This window comes from Lupinus angustifolius, chromosome LG06, assembly GCF_001865875.1.
Source record: "Lupinus angustifolius cultivar Tanjil chromosome LG06, LupAngTanjil_v1.0, whole genome shotgun sequence".
NCBI classification, from domain to species: Eukaryota; Viridiplantae; Streptophyta; class Magnoliopsida; order Fabales; family Fabaceae; genus Lupinus; species Lupinus angustifolius.
Window position 1 is genome coordinate 8,133,048 of NC_032014.1, and position 19,041 is coordinate 8,152,088.

The 19,041-nt window shown below is 33.4% G+C and overlaps 1 pseudogene; it reads left to right on the plus strand.

The window, feature by feature from the left end:
* On the plus strand, positions 961 to 18,823 carry LOC109349515 (annotated as a pseudogene).

Here is a 19,041-nt window from a genome sequence, read left to right on the forward strand (position 1 = left end):
TATGATTCATGATAGAGAATTTTGGCAATTCATGTTGATTTTACCTGATAGGATTAATGCTTAATTATTATTGTTGTATATTCTCTAACAACACTCCTATTTTTATAGGCTTGACATTCTGTAAAAAATCATCATGTAAATGCATTCATGCCTTCTTCAACCAGCTTTCCAAGCATGGTTATGGAATGAAATTGTATGAGAGTTTAGAGCCCTATTAATTATGGGCTCCATGTTGCATACTTATTGCACATCCTCTCGGGCCGGCCCTGTTGACAGCTGCCTATAGATACTGCATGCCTTGAGCACAATAGATTGATTTTATTCTTTTCACCAAGCAAAAGTTTGAACATCATCACTACTCCAAGTGCTTCAACTACATTCATGATAAAGAAGAGCATGTGGGTATCTGCAGTTAAATTAACAACAATAAGCTTCTAGTAATGTTCACACATGTCATTTGTGAAACAAAGAAAGATGAAAGAGTAAAGTGAATATGGTTTGTGCAGTTGTGGTGTAGTTTAGAGAGAGAGGGCAAGGGGTCAAAGAGTGATGGGAAAAAGAAGGTAGAGGGGTGACATTAGCCAAAGTGAGAGTATTAATGCAAAGCCAGAGACACACATGAAGTGATATAAGTGCTATTAAAACATAGGGGGACCACACTCAATTTAATTGGTTTTAGGAAAAATAATGTTTTGCTGTCCTAGTGGCCAAATCTGGACAATAAGCTAAAGCCAGTGTGCATTATCATGTGTGGACAAAGTATTATGAAAACCCAAATGAACCAATGGGAAAGGCAGAAACCCAGAAACATTGGAGGGATGTTTGGTCATTAACTACTTTCATGCACATGCAGAAAAAGGGATAACAACTAACAATATTTTAGCTTGTGTTCAATGAGCACCATCTCGAAATTCCAATATATTAACTAAATGCAAGAAAGAATTAATAAAAAGGATAAGAAGATAAACACAGACTTCATCTTCTATCACTGACTTCTCCCCTTTTTCGTCACAGGTCACAACATTATTTCTACGCATACTGAGTTAGAGTTTTGCAGCAATGGCTGCTCTACACTTCTCAGCAACCTCTAGGCATGTCAACTCACCTTTACATTACAATTCCAAGTTAAGCATCACAGGTTTCAGTCAAAGAAACAGTATTTGCTGGCTGTTTTTCATCAGAAAATCAAACTCCAAAAGGGCACTAAGAAAGCTGGTTGTTAAGAATGTTGCCAGTGATAAAAGGCAGGAACTGAATGAACCACTCTCTAAACAAGGTTGCTTACTGCTTCCTGCAAAAAAATTATTCTTTGTCGTTCTCTTTATTTATTCAGTCTATTCATGAAATTCATGTTTATAATTCAATTAGTTTATATAGTTTTCAGTTAGCCTTTTAAGCATTTCAGCTTGAGGAAAATTTGATGGGTTTTATTGGGTAAGGTGTAGTGTTTTAAAAGATTCTTATAAGTAAGAAATGGGAAACCAAGGTTATGTTTGAGCTTTTTAGATTTAAATCATTAATACACCAGTTACTAGTAAGTTGGTTATATTACATGGTTTTAGGAGTTTTAAGTTTTATAACTCTTAAGTTATATATCCCTAACGGATTCTGGATAAGGATCTAATGTCCTAAGTGGTATCCCAAATCATGTCACAGACCAATGAAATCATGTCATGTCAATTAAAAAAAAAAAAAATGTTCATCATTTTTCCTGGTTTTCTTTTAATATCATTGGTCCGGTACATGGTTTGGGATGTCAGATCCTTGTCAAGGGAACCTAGTAAAGTGACTCTTAATCTCTTGTGATGTATGCTTTGATTGGTGAAATCTATTTGAGCGTATTAAACTGTCGTGACTATGCTCTGCATAAGCCACCTCTTCATTTTCTATATATCTCAGATAATGTTGCTTGTCAATCTATTTATCCTTTGGTGTTTGATGTACCCAAAAAATACAGGGACCATAGAAATATATCTCTACGTAAAACTTATCTTATAATGAATATTGTTGAAGAATGTCTCATGAGATTCATAGGAATGGACTGGTTCTACAGATTTACTTTCCTTCATTCCTTGTATGATTGTATCTCAATGGAATCAATGGTAAAAATTCATTAGGAGTCTTCAGGTGTTTAATTATTCAATTAACCTAGCAACTTCTTTATGCAATATAGCAGTGTCCTCTTAAAATCTTCTCCCAATCTTTATGCTTCTATTGAGCTAAAACATCCAAATTTCTAAGTAAAGTCTAGTTTAACAGTTGCAGGCACCTTGGATAATTTTGTAGCAGGGTTCTGCATCTATTGCTTCTAGCATCAAATATCATGCTGAGTTCAAGACATCCTTTTCTCCGGAGAAGTGTGAGCTCGGTAAGGCATACCTTGCAACTGCACAAAGTGTCTGTGATTCCCTCATCATAAATTGGAATGCAATAGATGACTATTATGAGAAGATTAATGTTAAGCAAGCTTATTATATGTCTATGGAGTATCTACAGGTTCATTATTTGTTTGTTTTCTTATTTTATTTAGATTTCTTCATTTTTCTTTCTTCATTTATTTTTTAATTCTAGCTTTTTTGAAATAGAGTGAGAATTAATAGGTGTTGAACAACAATTGTAGTCTAGTTTCTACATTATCTGGTATATCTTTGATTGGTACTAATAAGCTATGATTATTCTAGACAATAAGGTAAAGGTTCATATTTGATTCCGGAGACCCTAATATGAATTTTTGTTAGGGAATGAGAAAGTACGTTATCAATAAAAAAAGTATTCATACATAACCCTTATGACTCATATGATAGTTTTAAGGACATAGTGTGAAGAATTAATTAGAGCTTATTTAAAAGCAAATTCATATACAAATTCCAGGAACCAGATGCTGCCCTTGGGAATGGTGGATTAGGTCGACTTGCTTCTTGCTTCTTGCTTTTTGGACTCATTGGCAACACTTAATTACCCTGCATGGGGATATGGACTTAGATACAAGTATGGTTTATTCAAACAGCTTATAACAAAGGATGGTCAGGAGGAAGAAGCTGAAAACTGGCTTGAGGTATTATTCTGCTGTCCCAGATCATGTCGCATACGTTGCATGGGACACGATTCCCAGCACATCTCTATTGTTATTTATATGCATCAATATAGTTAATAGCTTGAAGCTGTTTTTCTTATTAGGGAGGCATGCATGGCTCTTTAATTCTTTTATTGCTATCTATGCATGCTTTGCAAGGCTATTCCTATGAGCAAGTTAAGTGGACAATTTGCATTTATAATATTTAAGTTAAGTGGACAATTTGCATGAATCACTATTGATTCTCATTTTTTATGTTACATTGCAAACAGGTTTGCTATGTGTTGTACCCTGGGGATGAATCCTTAGAAGGAAAGGTACTGCGATTGAAGCAACAATATACATTATGCTCTGCATCTCTCCAGGATATTTTTGCACGCTTTGAAAAGAGATCAGGAAATACAGTAAACTGGGACACTTTTCCAGAAAAAGTGGTGGTTCAAATGAATGATACTCACCCAACACTCTGCATTCCTGAACTGATTAGGATATTGATGGATGTAAAGGGTTTAAGCTGGGAAAAAGCTTGGGATATTACGAAAAGGTACATCCTTTTACACCATCTGTTTATTGGGTCAGACTCATCTCCATTAATGGAATGGGAGTCCAGTTTTTTCTTTTAGTTTTAAGGGTAAATTTGACTTATCATGTTAAACATAAGGATACAAGTGTAATTGCGAATAAAACTTTTATTTTTTTGCATCACTTCCCTCGGGGATCATATGTCCCTTGTTTTTCATGTCCCGATGTCCTAGACCAATCAGTGTTTAAAAACAAATGAAAAATAATGGTTTAGACATGTTGAGATCATATGTCCCTTGCTTCCAAGACATGTTGAGATTATAAGAAGAATAGATGAAGATGTAATGGTTTAGAACTTGTGTGGATTTGATGTTAAAATTATCATGTTATATATAGTTCTTGGTTCATTTTCCCACCCATGTTTTTCATTCTTCTTTATGAAATCTTATCTATATCTAATGCCATGTATTTATGTTTTGTTAACCAGTTCATACATGAAATTGTTTCCAAGTATGGGACAGATGATCTTGACTTGTTACAACAAAAGCTTAGAAAGATGAGAATACTAGAAAATATTGAGTTACCCAACTCAGTCATAGAGCTGCTTAATCATTTAAAGAAGGTTCCTGCCTCTGAGGATGTGAAAGAAATTGGTCTTGATGATAATGATATAAAGGCAACAGAAGAGAAAGAAGATGAAGATGACAATTCTGCTGGGGAGGATACTGACAAGAAAACGGAGTGGACATTTGAAGTTGATCCGAATCTGCCAAGGATGGTTCGCATGGCTAATCTTTGTGTTGTTGGTGGACTTTCTGTGAATGGAGTAGCTGAGATTGTGAAAGATGAAGTTTTTGATGAATTTTACAAGGTGAGAATAGCAGCAGAATGTTTCTGTATTTTCATGAACAATTGCTCATATGTTTCCGTTTTTGTAATCCTGATCTTAGTAACATCATGACCAGATGGATTGGAACAGATGATTGCGTAACAGATCTTGAGAAATTGGCTGTACTTCGCAAGGTAAATTAATTTAGCTAAGCTGTGAGTACTATTTGAATAAGGTAATTTTTATGTATACTATATATGTGCAAGACTGGTCATATTCATAACTTGATAGTGACTCATTAATCAAATGTCACTTGACAATTTTTATGGTATTTTCTTAATTTGAGTATATGTTTTAACAGTTTGCAGATAATGAGGATCTACAATTGGAGTGGACGGAATCCAAAAAAAGAAACAAGATTAAGGTTGCATCATTTCTCAAAGAGAAAACTGGTTATGTTGTCAATCCAAATGCAATGTTTGATGTACAGGTTGGTTTTCAACCATAAAGCACATACATTAATTTTTCTGTCTCAGATAACATTTTTATTAAAGGAGGGACTAACTTCCATTTGCATTTAGTTTGGTTTAGGAAAGTAGTAACTATTCATTTTCACGTGAAGTGAAAATTCATGAATATGAGCGGCAATTACTGAATATCTTGGATGTAACATTAATAAAAGATAGAAATAGAAACAAGGAGTTTACGAACTCAAACTTTTCATTCTACCCAATCAGGTTTCCTTCTTTTGCATGCAGGCATTTCCCCCCTGCTACACCGCTAGTAATTTCCAAGTTTTGATCTGTTTTATCTTATTTGATTGTTTGAATTATGCAACATCAAAATTCTGATTTGATTGTTTGGATTATGCAACAGCGAAATTCTGATCCCCATAACGTTTTGTTGGACTTTTGGATGATGTTGGGGCTGGCTTCATTTCTGGCACTTGGGAACTTGAGTTGAGGGTCTCAAAAGTGATCAGGTTTGACCAGAAAAGATTCTTCTTTGATCTAGGGAGCAATAATTGAGTCATTTCTTAGAATATCTGAGGTCTGCTGCCATTACCTTTTTTTACCATTTTCTTTATTTTATTATGGGAAGTGTTATTCTGCTGTAAATTCTTGTTATTACGTTGCAGGTTGTAGGTTCTGATCGATCCTCCATCATTCTTGCTCTGTCACGACCGAATCGTGGGAATGGCAGTTGCTAATGTCTGTACAATTTTCCCACTCTGCCAATGTTTAACTAGTGATATAAATAGTTGTTTGTCTATATCTTATTTATACTTATTTTAATTTTCCCTTACCTTTCTTCTCGTTCTCATATTGTTTTTCCATTAGTGCTTTGAAATAATTCAAACTCAGGAAATAACAGAAGAAAATGGACCAGAGACTTGTACTCGTTTAGATAGTTTTCAACTTGTGCTATATTCTGTACTAATACCTTTTTTAATTGATTCTTTTGCTTTTCTGCACAGATTCCATGTGAATTTAGATTCTCATACATGCTGTGGTAGCAACCATGTATATTTACCGGAAAATGAAGCTAAAATTTAGCGAAGGTTTGACACTATTTCATTTTAAAAAAATAGTTTTAGTGTTGCATACTCTTTAATGATTTACGATAGAACATTTATATAGGCATGTAGTTAATTTTACCTGATGGGATTAATGCATAGTTATTATTGTTATATATTGTCTAACAACACTCCTATTTTCATTGTTAAAAATCATCATGTAAATGCATTCATGCCTTCTTCACCCAAATTTACTTATATTTTATATATCAGCTGCCTGTACTTTTTGTTTATTTCCGCATTAAATTTTTAGAAAATTAGAAAAGGTGTTCCAAAAATTAAAATTTGGATAATCTTTTAGACATCAATCCATTATGGAATTCAATTTTTGAAACAAATTTCTTAAACGATTTTGGAATTTTAATTTCAACTCCTGAACTGATTTTAGAAAGTCTAAAAGTTATGTTTATTTTTAAAGTATAATTAAACTAAACTTTGTGAGGAATGTAATTTTTTGAAGTCAATTTTAGGATTAACTCTAGTTATTCTAACCATTTTAAAAATTTATCTTATACTAGTTTTATTAGTTTTCACTAGATATTTGTAGAAAAGCCATTAAACCATTGTGTATCTGATTAATTTTCTAATCGATCATCTTACCTCATTTATATATTGCCAATTCTTTTCTTGGAAAGATAATAGTGGCGAAGTTTTCAACTTCACAAATCAAAAGCTAACGGGATGACAAAATATAAGTCAACTTTCCAACGTAGAAACTAGAAATGAATCAACATTTTATTATGATTATGAATTGTAAAGTGTTAAAAAATAATTCTCCATAATTATCACAAAGAGAATATTTCTCATTATTTAATCATATTAAGTTATTAACTTTAACAGATTTTGTACACTGTTTAGATATGTTTGTTCTATCTTGTACAAAATAATGAAATTTCATTAGTTAATAATGTATTTGATTTTACAATCTAACTAATATAATGTGATTTTTAACAATGCTTTTAATTGTTCTGGCTGTCATTTTAGGACATTCACCTTTATTATTTTATATTATTTCATATGTAAGTGATTCTTCAAGTTTTCACCATATTATATATATGTATATATTCAAATGTTTCACAAAGATTTGTAAGTATACCATTTTTTTTTGTTTCCAACAGGTATCCTCGCACTGGAGGCAATCTTGTCCGAGCCGGGAACATCCACAGGAAAGTGGAGCTAACTCTCCCAACGGGCATTTTTTCCATCCACATGACTCGAACCTGGATTCTTGCTTAAGGGGAATCAAACATGTACCACTTGAACCAACGCCCGTTAGTTGTAAGTATACCATTTAAGTAAATATAAGAATTAAGTAAAATTTATTTAAGAGATATGAAGTTTTATATTAAACCAACAACTTGATCCAGATGAGCTGAGTTCATCACTTAATCATGCTCCTGCAATCTTTGATGATGACGAAGCCTTGGATCAATAAAAATTAAGATGATCACAATATATGAAGCAAATTGGAGATTAAAATATATCCCGAAGTTTCAGCTGTTCCAAAGTCAGCCTCACATGATAATTTTGTTGTATTAATCTATCTCAAAGCTCCTCCTTCAGGGAGACAACAAAATGGTAGCGGAAATAATACTAAACAACCTATTTCGAATCAAATTTCTCATGCTTCGGTGATCTAGTTACACTTCTTGATGTAAGTGGTAGCATGGGAGGTGCTAAGCTTGTCCCACTATGTGTACTACTTCATGTACATTTCATTCTTATTGGTCAAAAAATTTAAAATTAATATATATTATATATATATATATTTAATTCATATTTTGTTCTTATGACTAGTAAAACACAATGGTTGCATGAAGTGATACAAAGTTTGAGACAGTGGCTCTGCACTGTTAGTGCAAGCTATGGGCTTTGTCATAGAGAACCTAGGTTCATTAGAAGATTATATTTCCAAAGCAAAAACAAAAGATTACAATTCCCTCTCATTCTCGGGATGAGTCATATATCAGGTTTCTTATTTTTCTACCATTGTTATTTTCTATTTTATAGTGGCACTTGTTAAGTTTCTATTATTTTTTATTTCTTTAACTATTAAAATATTTCACTCATTTAATATTATTTATTAATTGCTTGCCTTAATGATAAAAAAATAGAGTAGTGAAAATAGTAATAGGATAAAATGATAAAAGTTTCAAAAAAATATTAAATATTTTTTTAAAATAATTATCAATTTTTTAAATACAATCTTATTAAAGAAATAATTTTGAAGTTGTATAAAAATTAAAGTTTATGATAACCAAAAATAAATGAAACCATAGGAGGCGTTGGGCCTTCCCATGTGACCGTTACGTTTAAGTGTGCGTGATATTTACGTTAACTTAACTCTATATATTGTTGTTGAACGTTCAAACACATACATTGTTGTTGTTGGGTGTGCTTTGGTTCTTGGAGAGAGAGAGTGAGAATTTGTGGCATTTCGTCTCTCAATTTTATCTCTTCCTTCAGCAACAGAGGCAATTCAATTTCTTCGTTCTTGAAGGGATTTCTTCTTTTCTTACTCTATTTTTCTATTTCTTCCATTTCCCCGTTTTTTGTTTTAACATTTCAATTCTTTTTACTATTTCATTTTACCAAAGTGTCAAGCAAATCAAAACCCTAAAATCTTGAAACAATTACTCAATAATGTTTATTCTTGGTGGATTGAGAGTGTGGGTAAGCGATCTTGGTGGAACAGACGGAGAGAATACAAAGAATTTCCTTCTGACTTGACAACTCAAGAATGTTTATTCTTCGAAGACCAATAATTTAGTCTATAATGATTCTTTATAATTTCCTTGACACCTTAATGTTGTGAGAGAAAGTTTGCACCCCTAATTTAGACTTTAAACAAAATGTTGAAACTTTACAATGGATAGAGCTAACACATTCTTTCTTTCTAGATTTTCAATCTTATTGGATAGAGCTAACACACTCTAATGGGATAACATTCTCAGTTATTCAAGAATTTCATTCTTGGTGGATTGAAAGAAATGCTGATAATTGGAAATGTGGCTGTGAGGTGTGCTCATTCAAAGAAATATTTTCTTTGTATTTTATCTCATGTTTTAACATCATCTGGAACTAAGTAACTTCTATTAGATGCATGCTAGACTTTCTCAAATATCAGATTCTGAAACAGAATTATACAGAACATGACCAGCAATTTGATTAGCATAGTATTAATTTTGTTCATCAGTTACTTGACATATATGTGCTTATTGTTGTGTATTTTCAGATGTCAATAAATTTGTATGAACATTTCTTTCAGAAATAACCTAACATCAAGAGAGACCATTTTGATATATTCAAGTAATTGAACCTAACTCCATCCCAAAAGGCAAAAGCTACTAGCTGTTGGGGAAGACTGCTCGAAGGGCGGCAAAATAAATGATTCTTTACTTATATACACAACCAATAGGAGACATTAATACTTAGCATGATGTGGGATTTGAAGTCCCCCATTGGTTCATATGAAGAAGAGTATATATATGAGAAGACCAATTGACCCATTGTTTTGAAGTTTTGGTTCATTATGTGGTAATGCATTACAAATATGTAGCTGTTGTATTCTTTTTTTGACGTGAACATTTGATAGGAAAGAAATTTGACACTGGGTTAAGATTTTAGGCAATAGGAGGAGCCTAATTTGAGTTCACTTCTTTGCACCTTATTTATTGCAAAGAAGCTGCAAGGGCAACCTTCCAAGAATCAATTGTCCTTAAGTAAGTAAGGTATGCAATGAGAATCATTTGTCCCTAAGAACTAATATAATTTTTGCTATATGTACAGAAAAACATCTATTCTTAGTGAAGGCAAATGAAATATTGATTAGAAATTCTCCCAATGGTACTGCTTTTCTTAATAGTATCCCCTGGAAATTTGAGATTAGTTCAGTCCTGAACTAGTTTAGTTTTTAACTTCTTTCTTTGCAGTTTGAGGTAGAGAGGAGCTTGGACACCACGGCTGAAATTTGCTGTGCACGGAAGCTTTCTACATTTAACACCCTTGAAGCATTAGGCCTAGAAATTCAATGATTTCTCAATGCAAGCTTCTTGCTCTGAGGTACATTAATTAGTATTAGAATCATGTTACTTCGTGCAATAATTTTCTTGCAAATGCATTGATTGTAAAAGAAAGGAGAATGTACATTGGAGGAAGTAACAGAAATGTTGTGTTTCAAGTAATCTAGTTTGTGTTCCTTAAAATGAATCATCAAATGGCCAATATTGCTTCTCATATAGAAACTTGACCATAAGATTTACACCCAAGTAAGATTTTTTCTTCTTCTTTTGATTCTTATTCTAGTAACTTCCATTAAGATTAATTCACTCAAGTATAACATTGCCGTTATGTGATTTACTTAGTTAACAATTATTCTGGCCAAACTTTTCTCAGCTTCTAGGTAGATTTATGCTGTAGTATGGGAAGGGAATAATTATATTTGGTGCATTTATTTCTTTATTTTTATTTCTTTTTGTGGTGCATTTATACATGGGTAAAGTTTAAAGCACCATTAGTCTGAGACAAGCATAAAAAGAAACTGTAAACTTATACGGTAGTAGTTAAGGTTAAAACTTAAAAGGGTTGGTTACTAATGTAAACTTTTTTATAACTTCACTTTTTATAACACAAATTACATGTACTTTGATTATTAAAACTATGTGTGTAGAAACTTGTTAAGGGTAGATGTACATAATATTTGGATTGGATTAGATCGAATGTCATGTAAAAAACCAGACCAGAGCGAACCGCAAATTAATTAGTTGTTTAGATAATATGATTTTTTGCCTAAAAACTGATCGTAAAAACTCCTAATTGTCACCATAAATTTTTTTAAGTGGTAAATATATTGGTTTTTAATTTAAAATTCTATAATAACTAATAAGGTAGTATTGTCACTGTTCATTGGTTCATTTTTATTTAAAACTGATTGTGAAAGCCCCTAGTTGTCACTGTTCATTAGTTCATGAATTATGCAGGGCTTTAATAGTTATTTTAATATTCGCCATGATTAATGAAGTGTTGAATCTTCTGTTTTTTCTTTGCTCATTTGTTTTTTATAGAAGAAATTCTTTCATTAAGACTAGAGCCTCTGTCTATTTTACTCCTATTTTCCTGACATTGGTATGTGGTATGCTAATTTGGGATACTGAATAGTTTCAACAATATGGTAAAGTTGAGAGGTGGCTAGAAGAGATTTGGATGCAGATGCTTAAGTTCAAGGATGTTGTTTGCTCTGGATGTAATTAGTTGCTTCTGCTTTTAATTCCTTTGCGAACTCTATGCCCTCTTATGTTGACTTAACAAATATTCCAAGTACGACTTATTCAATTGTGCCTTTGACTTAAATTTTTGATTTACTTTTTATTTTATTTACATTTTGTTAGATTCTATGTGTCTTCTAGACTAGAATACAGTACAAACAACTCGTATTTTGTTTTACCTATGAGTCATTCCAACTTTTGTTGAGTGTTTGCCCAGCCTTGTATTCAGCAACATGGTAGTTCCAGCTATGTTTTTGTATCCTATATCAACTAAATACATGAATGGTTTTTTTGCATCTTTACTCAAAATAGCTTTTCAGCCAAAACTTATATCTGCAAAAATATATCCTAAACACTAGATAAGTTAAGTCAGACATGCATTATATAATATTTTGGGCTGTCTGGATTCTTGTTGTATTATCACTAGGTTTAAGTGTTGCTTTCTTAATTGAAACTAGATATTTGGAGCACCCAAATGGAAAAGTAGGTCAAGCCTCTCATTCTTTGTTTGTGGCATTTATGTCTGGCGAAGGAATCTGAAAAGAATGATAGTGTCATTGAAGGAGCAACTTGTTTTCCATATATACAAAGATCCTTAGTGGTATTTGGTTCTACGAATGATCTTAATCCTAATTCTGAGACTTATATTTTGAATACATATTCATTCTTTTATGCAATTTAACTCATGAGATATCCTGGTATAACTCCTTTTAAGGGTATGGCTCATAGGAATTGTCTAACATCTTCCTGCTGGAAGCCCATACACTTTTTATTGCATTCGCAGAGTCTGGACAAGAATCCTCTCAAGTACTGGAGAGACAGGTTATTGCCTTTGCTTTGCAGTCAAGGGCAAAAGTATCATGTACTTCGATCCTGACTGTAATATTGTTTCTAAACTTCATTTTGCAAGCCTCTTATTTACTTTTAAGTCTTGCCCATCTTGATGAAACTGTTGGCACATATGATTACTATGTTGCCACAATATGCACAGAACATGGTTCTTAATGAATGTTATATTCACTTCACAGGTGGGTGATTATGATGTTGTAGTCATAATCTTACCTTCGTAAAACGCCTACCCACCAAAATGGAGCCTCGAAAAAAAACTAAAACTAAAGATAATTTGACTTTACCCAGTATTGCAGACCTATTATGCAGTGGTACACTAACTTCACTACTTCATAAGAATCAAGTTTAGGATTTTTGTTTTTTTTGGTGATTTTCTACTTTCTGGTGTTCTTAGTAAATTCACTTGTTATGTTAAATCTTACTATTGCCCTTGTTACTGCATGTTATATATTGAGTCAATTCTTCACTTGTTGCGTTTATCTAATCTACTATCTGGCATGACTTTCTTTTTTTGTCAATGCGCTATCGGTCTGTTCTCAATTTTTAAGTTTCCTTTAGTTTGATTCCCCAAGCAGAGGTGAGTCTCGATGCAAGGATAAGGTTGATTCTTTGTGAGTCATGAATTCAAATCCCAAAAACTATATCTCCTCTTGTAGTTGCGTCGTGTCTTGGGCTGCTTCTGATTCTCCATGAATATTTTCCTTCTTACTAAAGCAATGGAAACTACTTTGACTCACTTCCACTTTTTCCACTTTCAACTTCGTCTATTAACAGAAAGGGGAATGAATTAGGCAAAAGGGAGAACATGTTTATGAAACCACATATTTAAAGTGCATTATGTAGAACTGATGCTTCTTGGTCAAAAAGCATCCATGATTCATCTTGACTTATAGTAGGAAGGGAATTTATATTAGTTACAGGATAAAATTATGCCTATGGCCTCTCAATGGAGCTCTATTGATAATTGTTTCAAGGAATATATGTTAATGATATGTTGAGGGTTTGAGCAGTTTTGTTGCATTTTTGACCCATCAATTTGGGGCCAGACATACAAAAGATTGCTAAAAATATATCAGCAATATTTTTTTTATATTTTTTAGCAATCTATCTAACAAGCATAACTATTGCAGTGATATAACAATGGTTGAGATGGAGGTAAATCCAGGAGGCATCTGAGGAGGCGCCTCCAGCAGCAGTGGTGATGGAAATGATGTGGAGCTGGTTCGCAAAACTCTTCAAGTGGAACACGAGCTTTTTTACTTCGATCTCAAGGAGAACCCTCATGGTCATTACCAGATTTCTGAGAAAACTTCCCCTCCCTGCTCCACTGTCATTGTCATGGTCATTACCAGATTTCTGAGAAAACTTCCCCTCCCTGCTCCACTGTCATTGTTCTATCATCCAGCATTTCATGGTTTGTTGATCTGTTTAATTACTATGTCAATTCCAATGATCAAGAGCTCTTCAGCATGGAATTGCAGCTTGACGCCAAGGTTTTCAGTTAAAATTTAATAATTGCTACGTAGTTAGATACCTTATATTGAATGCATATGTGAGAGAGGTGTCAATTTTAGTTGTATAATGTAGTTGTGTTTCTCATTCTTTGGTTGATTGCTCACTTTTTTCAGATTTTCTACTTCAACATTGGGGATAATAGGATGGATTGTTTCTTAAAAGTAACTATTACCATTTTTATCTTTAACCTGGTTTATACTTCTCTGTTTATTTCTTTCTTTCAGCCTTCTGATTCAATTTTTAGTTTACTTGATTGGACTTTTGTTGGTTATCATTTTTCGCCTAATTGGATTACTTCATTAAGTTGGGATGCCAATTGGTTTTTTATCATGCTTGCTTTCACCTTTTTTTCTCAATATTTATGGTAGAAAATGATTGATTACAATATGTTAAATGTATCAAAATATCAATCAATTCCTTCATGAAATGCCTTACTTCTCTTGTCAATGAACTAGTATGGGGTGTGTTTGGATCTCTGCATAGTAACCACTCTTGAAGTTTAAATATGTTTTCTATGTTTGTATGGTTTGAACTTTGAAAATATTCTGTATATATAGAAGGAAATATTCTTTTATGGCCAATCCTCAAGGATTCTGATAATATTTCATGAATGGTTACATCTGATTGTAACTGCATATCCTTTTGTCGTCTTTTTGGCCTCATCTATTTTTATGGTTATTAACATTTCTATCTTGTGAAAAAGTGTTACATGTATGTTTATTTGTTTCAAGATTATGATTCTAATTTCTTTTGTGAAGTTATCTGAAGCTTCTGTCAGCAGAAATCATAGCACTATCATTGTTCCTGCTGGAAGCTCCAGGGTTGAAGGGTGGGCAGCATTCATGAACATCATGGCAGAGATTAATGAGTCGTCAAGGCTTTTCATTCTGCCCAATCAGGTTTCATTCTTTTGCATGCAGGTATTTCCCCCCTGCTATGCCGGAAGTATTTTCCAAGTTTTGATTTGTTTTATGTGTTTTGATTGTTTGAATTATGCAACATCAAAATTCTGAATCCTCAGAACGTCTTGTTGGACTTTCGGATGATGTTGAGGCTGGTTTTATTTCTGGCCAACCCGAGTTGAATATGCATAAGTCTGTTGATTTGCCAACTCAGGATGAAATTGGGAACTTGGGAACTTGGGGGTCTCAAAAGTGAGTAGGGTTGATCAACAAAGATTCTTCTTTGATCTTAGGAACAGTAATAGGGGCCATTTCTTAAAAACATCTGAGGTCTGCTTCCATTATCTTTTTTATCATCTTTCTTTATTTTAATGAGGGGAGTGGGTTTTTTGCTTGAAATTATTGTTATTACATTGCAGGTTCTGATTGACCCTCCACCATTCTTCCGCTCTCAGGACTCAAGCGGTTTAATGACTAAGTACCAAATCGAGGGAATGCCAGTCGCTAATGTCCGCACAATTCACCCTCCACAAAGATGATTTCTTACTTGATAATTTTTGTGGCAATGAAGGTCCCCTCTCTGCCAATGTTTAACGAGGGATGCAAATGGGTGTTTGTCTATGTCTTATTCGTACTTATTTTAATTTTTCCTTACCTTTCTTCTCCTTCTCATATTGTTCTTCCATTAATGCTTTGAAATAATTCGAACTCTGGTTGGTCAGCAGGACTAATTTGAATTGCTTGCAAGGTTAATATGAGCAGGAAATAAAATAAGAAAATGGACCAGAGACTTTTAATTGATTCTTTTGCTTTTCTGCACAGATTTCATGTGAATTTAGATTCTAATACATGTTGTGGTAGCAACCATGTATTTTCCCCAGAAAATGAAGCAAAAATTTAGCCTAGTAAGGCAATAATGCGAAGATTTGACAGTATTTTAATTTTTTTTACTGTTGCATATTTTTTTATGATTTATTGTAGAGCATTTTAGCGATTCATGTAGGCATGTTTTTTATTTTACACGATGGAATTAATGCTTAATTATTATTGTTGTATATTCTCTAACAACACTCCTATTTTTATAGGCTTGACATTCTGTTAAAACTCATCATGTAAAATGCATTCATGCCTTCTTCAACCGGCTTTCCAGCACGGTCATGGAATGAAATTGTATGAAAATTTAGAGCCCTATTAATTATGGACCCTATGTTGCATACTTATCGCACATCCTCACGGGCTGGCCCTGTTGACAGCTGCCTATAGATACTGCATGCCTTGAGCACAATAGATTGATTATATCAGTGTAACTACTCTGAGGGTGTTTTATTCTTTTCACCAAGGAAAGGTTATTATGAAAGTAAATCTGTAGAAGACGAAACATACTAGCAACTTGTTTATTATGCAATATACAGACAATATAGCAGTGTCCTGTTGAAATTAAAAGGATGCTACTGTAATCTTCTCCCAATCTTTATGTTTCTATTGAGCTAAAACATCCAAATTTCTAGCTAGTTTAACAATTGCAGGCACTTTGGATAATTTTGTAGCAGATTCTGCATCTATTGCTTCTAGCATCAAATATCATGCTGAGTTCAAGACATCCTTTTCTCCAGAGAAGTTTGAGCTCGGTAAGGCATACCTTGCAACTGCACAAAGTGTCTGTGATTCCCTCATCATAAATTGGAACGCAACATATGACTATTATGAGAAGATTAATGTAAGCAAGCTTATTATATGTCTATGGAGTATCTACAGGTTCTTTTTTTATGTTTTCTTTATTTTATTTAGATTTATTCATTTTTTTTCTATTTATTTTTTAAATTATAGTTTTTGGTATTGTACAGAGCAGGGCATTGCTAAATGCAATTGGTAATTAACAACTCTCGGGTCCTTATGCTGAGGCTCTCAGAAAGCTGGTCAAAATTTAGAGGATGCAGCTAATCAGGTCTAACCATGTTATGGCTTTCCATTATTACATTACTTTCTTACTTCTTAAACGCTATGGGACAAGCTTCTGCTGTCCTAAAATGTGTCACGAACCATGTACCAGACTAATGAAAACATGTCAGGTCAATTAAAATTTTAAATATTCATTATTTTTTTTTGTTTTTGCTCCAATATTATTGGTTCAGGACATAGTTTGGGAGAACAGATTCTTGTCCTTGCTTTTAAGTGTGTTTCATCATCACCAATCTATATCTCCAGAAGCTACAAGCTTTTCTTTTGAACTGACCTCAGTAGTAGTATAAACAGGTAGCAAGCGTTTAATGCCATGTATCAATCAAGTTAGGAAGTAATTGTATAAGCAAGTTTGTGCTTCAAGTGTGAGAGAAATAGAGTGAGAGGTAATAGGTGTTGGACAACAATTGTAGTTTAGTTTCTGCATTATCTGGTTTATCTTTGATTGCTATTAATAAGCTAGGATTACTCTAGACAATAAGGTAAAGGTTCATATTTGATTCCAGAGACCCTGATATGAATTTTTGCTAGGGAATGAGAATGTACGTTATAAATAAAAAGTATTCATACATAAACCTTATGAGTCAAATGATAGTTTTAAGGACATAGTGTGAAGAATTATTAGAGCTTATTTAAAAGCAAATTCATATACAAATTCCAGGAACCAGATGTTGCCTTGGGGAATGGTGGATTAGGTCGACTTGCTTCTTGCTTTTTGGACTCCTTGGCAACACTTAATTACCCTGCATGGGGATATGGACTTAGATACAAGTATGGTTTATTCAAACAGCTTATAACAAAGGATGGTCAGGAGGAAGAAGCTGAAAACTGGCTTGAGATATTATTTGTTGAACAAAGATTTGTTGTCCTAGATCATTCCCGTATGTTGTTCCGCGCCAATGAAAACATCACATGTCAATTAAAATTTTCAAATCTTCATTATTATTGTTGTTTTTGCTTCATTATTATTGATACGAGACAACACATGAGACATGATCAACATATCTCTATTCTTATTTACATGCATCAATCCACAGGGTAGGCATGCATTATTCTTTAATTCTTTTATTGCTATCTATGCATGCTTTGCAAGGCTATTCCTATGAGCAAGTTACAAGTTTTTTTACTGACTGAAGTGTCTCTTTACAGAAGGGAAATCCTTGGGAAATTCTGAGAAATGATGTCTCATATCCAGTTAAGTTCTATGGAGAAGTTATTTCAGGGCCAAATGGAACTAAACAGTGGATTGGAGGAGAAAATATATTAGCTGTTGCTTATGATGTTCCAATACCTGGATACAAAACTAGAACAACTATTAACCTGCGGTTGTGGTCCACTAAAGTTTCACCAGCTGAATTTGATTTGCAAGCTTTCAATACAGGAGATCATGCCAAAGCATATGCTGCCATGAACAATGCAGAGAAAGTATTTCGATACTCCTTTATAACTCTATACCCAAATTCATCCCAAAATTCACTTCTCCTGATTTAGTCTTGAAAAAATGAAAAATCACAGTTTGATCCTGAAGAATCTAAATTGTCCGTCAAATTATTCATTTTAAGGATAAATTTTAGGGACACATTAGATTCTACCTGAAACTATTTTACCAACATTTGTTGGTCACATACTATTTCTTAGTTATGAACTTGGATATTTAGTCCTTCTCTTTTTAACATTTAGAATGTTGTAGTTATGATACTTTTGCTCCAAAGTTTAACGCCTTTTTGCGATTTGAGTTTTTGGAGGAGAATGAAGGCTTTGAAGTCATCTCACCAATGTATTTCACGGCTCTCAAGCTTTTCAATTTCCTTTATTCCCCTTCAAAACTCAACTCGCAAATAATCCCTAAAGAGTTATAATTGAAGGTTATATATGCCCAGTTGCCCACTTATAAAATGAGAAGTACATTACATAGATATGAAGAAAAGCTTTTACTCTTCTTGTTTCAAATTGTAATGGAGCCTTCTTCTCATCCACCAATTATCAGAGACCTTTATTTGCCTTTATAAAAGTTAAGTGGACAATATGCACAAATCACTAGTGATTCTCATTTTTAATGTTACATTGCAAACAGATTTGCTATGTGTTGTACCCTGGAGATGAATCCTTAGAAAGAAAGATATGGTTAAAGCAACAATATGCATTATGCTCTGCATCTCTCTAGGATATTTTTGCACGCTTTGAAAAGAGATCAGGAAATACAGTAAATTAGGACACTTTCCCAAAGTGGTGGTTCAAATGAATGACACTCACCCAACACTCTGCATTCCTGAACTGATAAGGGTATTGATGGATGTAAAGGGTTTAAGCTGGGAAAAAGCTTGAGATATTACCAAAAGGTACATCCTTTTACACCATCTGTTTATTATGTTCTTCTTTAAAAAGATATGGTCATTATTAGGCCTTCAACTAATAACTCAAACTTCTAGTAGAATTGGTTTTAGCAGAGTTTTAAAGCCTCTCAAAGTTCAGTCCTTGGTATCCATTAAATTGAATTTTGGCACAAAGTGAAATGGATGTGTGCTTCATGTGGTAGTCCAAAGGACCTGTTG